At 37.1% G+C, this 7,813-nt stretch overlaps 1 pseudogene; it reads right to left on the bottom strand.

Moving 5' to 3' along the window:
* Positions 1-533: 533 nt before the first annotated feature.
* Positions 534-3,398, bottom strand: LOC131766821 (large ribosomal subunit protein eL43-like; annotated as a pseudogene).
* Between the last annotated feature and the right edge of the window lie 4,415 nt (positions 3,399-7,813).

Below are 7,813 nucleotides of genomic sequence, written 5' to 3'. Positions count from 1 at the left end.
TTCAGGCCGTACCTTTAAAGTGGCCTTATTACTTCCTTTTTGTTTCTTTTCCACTTGTTGCTGTTGCTTTCTTGGGTTTGGTCTTAGTTTTTGTTTTTTGATGCTTGTTAACTCTGCCTCACTTTGCTGGTTCAAAAAGAACTATTATTTGCTCTATGAGTTTTCTGTTTCCCTTGGTGACTATCAGCTTCTGCTTCCTATTTTGGGGCAGAAAGGAAAAAGCCTGTGAATGATGGGCTCTGATTTCAAGACTAGCCCTTTAGAGCAACTTTCTAAAGTGCCAACCATTTAATTCAGAATCACTCAGAAATCTTTCAAGGAATGCAGATTCCTTGGATCTCACCTTTTCCTTCCTGGCATAAGATGGATTTTTTTTTTTTTCTTCTAAGAAAACAAAGGTTATTCTTAGATAACAGCTCCCAGGTTATTTCCTTTCTATAATCTATTTCTTTCTCTTTTAGCAGTCACTAAACTTTAGAAATCTTTGAGGATTCTTTTTGGGGGATTACATAAATGAATCCCTTTATTACAGGCTAGCAGTGTTTCCCATGGTAGAACTTCTGATCTTTCCATTCCTTCTGTCTTCTGATGATGGACTTTTCTGTGACTGCAGAAGTGGTATTGTAGGGTCAGTACCACCGGCTACCATTTTCATGCAGGAACCACAGTGCCAGACACCCACAGCTAGCTCTCCCTCTTGGTTTTGTGACAGAAGGAGCAAATGCACTTGGTGTGCTGGCTCATTGCAATTTTCTTCACCATTTTCCTGAGGGAGACACCATACAGGTCCTGTATTTACAGACAATTGCAACCTTCTTGGTGCATTTAGCCTTGTAGCCACAAATTAGGTCCAAGATCAGAGATCTCTAAGGTTTTATCAGTGTTGTTGTTGATGTTGTTATTTTAACAAATAAAAACTATATGATCATCTCAATAGATACGGAAAAAGTGCTTTTGACAAAATTCAACATTATTTATGATAAAAACTCTCCCGAAAGTGGGCATAGAGGGAACCTACCTCAACATAATAAAGGTCATATATGACAAACCCACAGCTCACATCATACTTAACAGTGAAAAGCTGAAAGCATTTCCTCTAACATCAGGGACAAGACAAGGATGATGACTCTCGCTACTTTTATTCAACATAGTTTTGGAAGTCCTGGCCACAGCAATCAGAGAAGAAAAAGAAATAAAAGAAATGCAAATTGGAAAAGAAGAAGTAAAAATGTCACTCTTTCCAGATGACATGACACTGTACATAGAAAATCCTAAAGATGCCACCAGAAAACTACTAGAACTCATCAATGAATTCAGTAAAGTCCAGAATACAAAATTAACATACAGAAATCTGTTGCACTTCTGTACACTGATGAACTATCAGAAACTATCAGAAAGAGAAATTAAGGAAACAATCCCATTTACCATATCACATCAAAAAGAATAAAATACCTAGGGATAAACCTACCTAAAGAGGTGAAAGACCTGTACTCAGAAAACTATAAGACACTGATGAAAGAAATGAAAGGCGACAAAAACAGATGGAAAGATATACCATGTTCTTGGAGTGGAAAAATCAATACTGTGAAAATGACCATACTACCCAAAACAATCTACAGATTCCATGCAATCCCTATCAAAATACCAATGGCATTTTCACAGAACTAGAACAAGTAATTTTAAAATTTGTATGGAAACACAAAAGACCCCAAATAGAAATAATAATCTTGAGAAGGAAGAACAGAGCTGGAGGAATCACATTCCCTGAATTTAAATTTCTTTTTTTTTTTAACATCTTTATTGGAGTATAATTACTTTACAGACTTAAAATTTCTTAAAAGACCTGTAGGACTTTTGTTTGTATTTTTTATCCTCCTGCAAGTTTTATTCTTTTCATTTTAAATTTATTTTTCTCCTTCATCAGGATTCTTCATTCTCATTTTCCTCCTACCAAAGCAATCATTCAAATGTATTTAACATATATTCTTTTGTTTTTATATGTTCTTGAAAATGTGTCTTGCTATTTTGTGTGCACAAATGTCTAATTTACATAAATGTAATGTGTAACAAATTCTTTTTACTTTTTTACTCAGAATTATATTTTAAAGGTCCACGCATGTTTCTGGGTGTTCATCTGTATGGTTCATTATCTCTGAATGTCACCTAGTATAGCGTGTGACCCAACACACTGGGTCTGTCTGCTCTTCTAGTGATGGTCACCCAGATTGCCTCCAATTCTGCTACCATAAATAACACTAGCATTAACATAATTTTACAAATCCCCTTTCAGCCTTGTCTGGGAATTTCTCTAGGATGTATACCCAGGACTGGAATTGCTGAGTGGTTGGTGAGTATATCCTCGATTTGGCTAGATGCACCAGGTCACTTTCCAGAATGGCTACACCAACCCAGTGTGCCTACAGCACATAAGTCCTGTTATATATATGCATCTCTGTAACAGTTGGCTTTATCCAGCTTTCTGATTTTGTATTTTGGTGGTATAAATTCAAAAAATGTTTATAAAGAAAAGAGGAATGTAATTAATCAACAGCTCTTACTGATTAGGACAAATGTTTCACATTGTAATAGATGCTGAAACTTTAAAGCACATAATACATCTGCATTCAAAGAACATGCAATGTAATGGAAAATAGGGACAGAAGACACACGGAAAACCTTTGACAGCAGAATGAATACAATGTGGAAGCAAAAATGGAGGTCATGTAGCCAGCGAGTCTAGCAGAATCAGGGAAAGTTTTCTGCAGAAACTGACCCTGAAATTTGAAGGGGTGAAGACATTTGACTGAAGAATGGTCCACCTGTGCTCGGGAAAGTTTATCCTCCTCAACTGAAAGTACATTGTCAGTAATCACACCCATAGAACTACATCAATCCTGGACATCAAAGTCTCAGACCCCCTTGCATTTTAAAAGATGGGTAGCACTATGCTGGACATTCAGCCAAGAGAATAGCACATACAAAGGCAGTGGGAAGAGGATACACAAAAATGACAGACATCAGCATGGACACTAGGCTGAGAATGTACTACCTGCTTTAACTGCATGTTCTCATTGAATCCCAGCAGTCTGAGATATTGGTGTTGGTCATTTTTTTTTCTTCACATTTTTTTAAATTAGTGTCTTACAATTTTCAAAAGTTTCACATACATGATTTCATATAATCTCATAATAACTCTTTTCCCCCCAACCCTGTATTGCACCTCCCCCTTCCCTCTCCCCACTGGTAACCACTAGTTTGTTCTCTATATCTGTGAGTCTGCATTTTTTTAAAATAATCACTAGTTTGTTGTGTTTTTTGGATTCCACATATAAGTGATATCATACAGTATTTGTCTTTCTCTGACTTATTTCACTTACCGTAATGCCCTCTGGGTCCATCCATGTTGCTGCAAATGGCAAAATTTCATTCTTTTTATGGCTGAGTAGTTTTCCATTATATACATATACCACATCTTCTTTATCCATTCATCTGTTGATGGATATTTAGGTTGCTTCCATATCTTAGCTATTGTAAATAGTGCTGCTATGAACATTGGGATGCATGTATCTTTGTTTTTTTCAGATATATGCCTAAGATTGGAATTGCTGAGTCACATGGTAGTTCTAGTTTTAGTTTTTTGAGAACCCTCTATACTGTTTTCCACAGTGGCTGCACCAATTTACATTCCCACCAACAATGTACAAGGCTTCCCTTTTCTTCACATCCTCGCCAACATTTCTTATTTGTGTTCTTTTTGATGATAGACATTCTGACAAATATGAAGTCACCTGGCAACCAACCAGACCAGGGGCCAATCAGCCTACCAGACTGCCCACATAGTTAACCTGCCACAAGAGAAGGACTCATGCAGCCCTCCTAGGGGAAATCCCTGGAATATATAGCTTGGGTGATTAGCAGGAAGTGCACTGCAAGGACACACAGGACTTCTACAGAGGACACTTCTCCAAGTTCAAGACATGTAACTAACCTACTACATACATAAAAATACCAGTAGCAAAGAATGAACTAATGCCATTTGCAGCAACATGGATGGACCTAGAGATTGTTATACTGAGTGAAGTAAGTCAGACAGAGAAAGACAAATATCATATGATATCACTTATACATGGACTCTAAAAAAATGGTACAAATGAACTTATTTACAAAACAGAAATAGAGTCACAGATGTAGAAAACAAACTTATGGTTACCAAAGGGGAAAGGAGGGAGGCATAAATTGGGACATTGGGATTGACATATTCACACTACTATATATAAAATAGATAACTAATAAGGATCTACTGCATAGCACAGGGAACTGTACTCAATACTCTGTAATGACCTATATGGGAAAAGAATCTAAAAAAGAGTGGATATATGTATATGTATAACTGATTCACTTTGCTGTACAGCAGAAATTACCACAAAATTGTAAATCAAAAATATTCCAATAAAAATTAAAAAAAATAAAATCTATGTTGTAAAAAAAATAAATAAAAATTTTAAATTCTTCCTGTTTAAAAAAAAGATACCAATAGCAAGTTAGACAAAATGAGGCAGCAGAGGAACATGTTCCAGATGAAGGAACAAGGTAAAACCCTAGAAGAGGAACTGAGCAAAGCAGAGATAGGCAATCTACCTGAGAAAGAGTGGTCATCATCTTTTTACATTAAGGAAACAAAGCCTTAGAAAAGTATATTTCCCAACACCATACAGCTAGTAATTATTTGGTACAACCAAAATTTTAACAAATGTTTGTTTTATCTCAAAGTTAATGCTTGTTTGTTGTTGTTGCTGTTTTGTTTCCCTGGTCAAAAAAGTCACATAAATATAGAAAAAGTAAGAATTGATATGACTTGCCTATGGAACAAATGAATTCTATTTTAGTGAATTAGAAGCCAGTAAATAAGGACCAAAGGCAATCTGGCTTCTGTCTGATGATAATTTTCAACTACACTGTAAATTCTAGACACAGCTTTCTTTAAAATATTGACATGTGCCAATGGAATTTTAGAGCATACTTGGATATCTGGAAAAGGAGACTCTACGTAATATACTAGTAAATGCTTCTAATGGGAAACTGGCTTATATTAATAGCCATCAAGGCCACATCCCCTGTAAGGTCTCTGAGCGGTATAAATGATAAATAGATCCATAACCTGTAAAGGTGACATCATATAATATAACCTCTAATTACAATTAAAGATTAATTAAATATTTTTCCAATTTTGTTCATTTCCTTGCAAAGAATTTTATAGATTAGCCTCTTTCCGTTTTCATAGTCCAGCTCTTAAAATTAGTAAGTAATTGCTGTTAGTCTTGTTTAAACTTGTTTAAATACAAAGTGCACAATGAGATATTATTTTTGTAGATATTATGCTTCAAATCAGATATCCTCTCAAAAGAAGGTATCATGGGGCTTCCCTGGTGGCACAGTGGTTGAGAGTCCACCTGCCGATGCAGGGGACACGGGTTCGTGCCCCGGTCCGGGAAGATCCCACATGCCGCGGAGCGGCTAGGCCCGTGAGCCATGGCCACTGAGCCTGCACGTCCAGAGCCTGTGCTTCTCAGTGGGAGAGGCCACAACAGTGAGAGGCCCGCGTACCGCGAAAAAAAAAAAAAGAAGGTATCATGAAAATTGAATCTGCCAGATTATCAACATGCATTGCAGAGACATCTAATATTAAAAAATAACACCAAAGGAAATCCTGTGTTTTCCACATGACATATTCTGCATTCATAAGCGTGTAAAGGACAAGCTTCTTTTTTTTTTGTGAGTAATACAATATTTCTTAAAAGCATGCATTTTTATATTCTTTATTGTTAATCAGAGAGCATACTGCTATTATACCATTAACTCACAAGAGATTTCTGACTATATTTTTATATTGATGACACAGTATCCAGCACTAAGCCAGTTGAATAAAACAGGCACCCTCTTATGTTAAAGTAAATTGGAATGATTTGGATCAAAGGCAGAGATATTTAGATTGAGGAACTAAATCCCCCCTTGAGACAATCTATAAAGGTTCTCTTATAAACCTAGATATTGAAGCTAAAATTAAGCAGTTCTTTTAGCTTAAATAGAATGTGCTCAAGCTGACATAAAGTTACAGAGAAGACTCCTGTCTGTGTCCCCCAGAGTCTGAAAATTCTAACGATCTGAAGTTTGAGATGGAACAGATTCTTCAATGTTTGTCTTCAAATGGCCTGTGACTACTTGAGGCTAAGTGGGTACAAAGCTAAACTGAGACCAGTGATTATAGGAATTTCCTGACCATACCCCTATTCAAAAATTTGGTCTCTGCCATGGCCAAGTGAGAAGAGTTTTTAAACCACAATTCTTCTAATCCGTTATTAAAACTGTTATAAAATTTCTTATTTATCATTGCTATATCAGGACTTCACCAACTGAAGGTGGCCAGAAACTAAATTCAAAATAATTTAAACCAACACAATATTGTAAGTCAACTATGCTTCAATTTTTTAAAAAACGAAGTTAAATAAACATTTTAAACCAGTTTCCCAACATTTACCGTATCTGAGTTACCTGGAGGGCCTCTTAAACCTTTGGGCCTATGCCCAGATATTCCGATTCAGACATGAGTATTTCTAACAAGTTCTCAGATGAAGTTAATTCTGCTGCTCCAGGGATCACTAACTTGAACAAGTAAATAAAAAACAAAAAAAGCTCATGTGATTTTTAAGTCCAGTGGTCCAGGAGTCCTATTGCTGCTTCAGGTCTGGGTGGCCCAAAGGGAGGAACTTAAATACTGTAATGAGAGCTCTAACTCTCCAATTATTAGTCAGATTCACTCTGTGTAAGCATTAAGTGGTCACTTGCACACTCATAATCATGGTATACAAGCTAAGCAAATTCAGCGCAAAGAGACAGTCTTACCCAATTCTCTGTAAGGAAAGTTCTGGGGAAGGCTCTGTTTGGTCTTAGCTTATTCACGTGCCTATTTCTGGGGGGAAAAAATGACTGAGCCTAGGGTGATGGTGAATTGTGATTGTGCAGGTCTAGGCCATGCGTCCAGAAGAAGTTCCTTCAATAGGCTTGGTCATTTCAATCCTATTTCTTTTTTTTTTTTTTTTTAACATCTTTATTGGAGTATAACTGTTTTACAATGGTGTGTTAGTTTCTGCTTTTCAACCAAGTGAATCAGTTATACATATACATATGTTCCCATATCTCTTCCCTCTTGCGTCTCCCTCCCTCCCACCCTCCATATCCCACCCCTCTAGGTGGTCACAAAGCACCGAGCTGATCTCCCTGAGCTATGCGGCTGCTTCCCACTAGCTATCTATTTTACGTTTGGTAGTGTATATATGTCCATACCACTCTCTCACCTCGTCACAGCCTACGCCTCCCCCTCCCCCTGCCCTCAAGCCCATTCTCTAGTAGGTCTGTGTCTTTATTCCTGTCTTACCCCTAGGTTCTTCATGACCTTTTTTTTCCTTTTTTTCCTTAGATTCCATACATATGTGTTAGCATACGGTATTTGTTTTTCTCTTTCTGACTTACTTCACTCTGTATGACAGACCCTAGGTCCATCCACCTCACTACACAAATCACTGTAAAAGAAAGAGGATAGCATGGAATCCTCTTTCTTTTAGAGTGATTTGTGTCCACAAAATTCCTCAGCCCTTCATGTGAGTCTGCTTTGGCCTGGCAGCTCCTTGACAGGATCATGCATGCAAACATCCATATCCAGTTTGGAAAGATAGTCTAGACCCTAGCCCTGGGACCTACATGTAAGTTATAGAGTTTAAATTACCTTAATGACAATTTTTTAATCGTTAGTAATGTT

This window comes from Kogia breviceps, chromosome 12 (genome assembly GCF_026419965.1).
Source record: "Kogia breviceps isolate mKogBre1 chromosome 12, mKogBre1 haplotype 1, whole genome shotgun sequence".
Taxonomy (NCBI): domain Eukaryota; kingdom Metazoa; phylum Chordata; class Mammalia; order Artiodactyla; family Physeteridae; genus Kogia; species Kogia breviceps.
The sequence above is the reverse complement of the archived record's forward strand: the minus strand, read 5'-3'. Positions and strand labels throughout refer to the sequence as shown.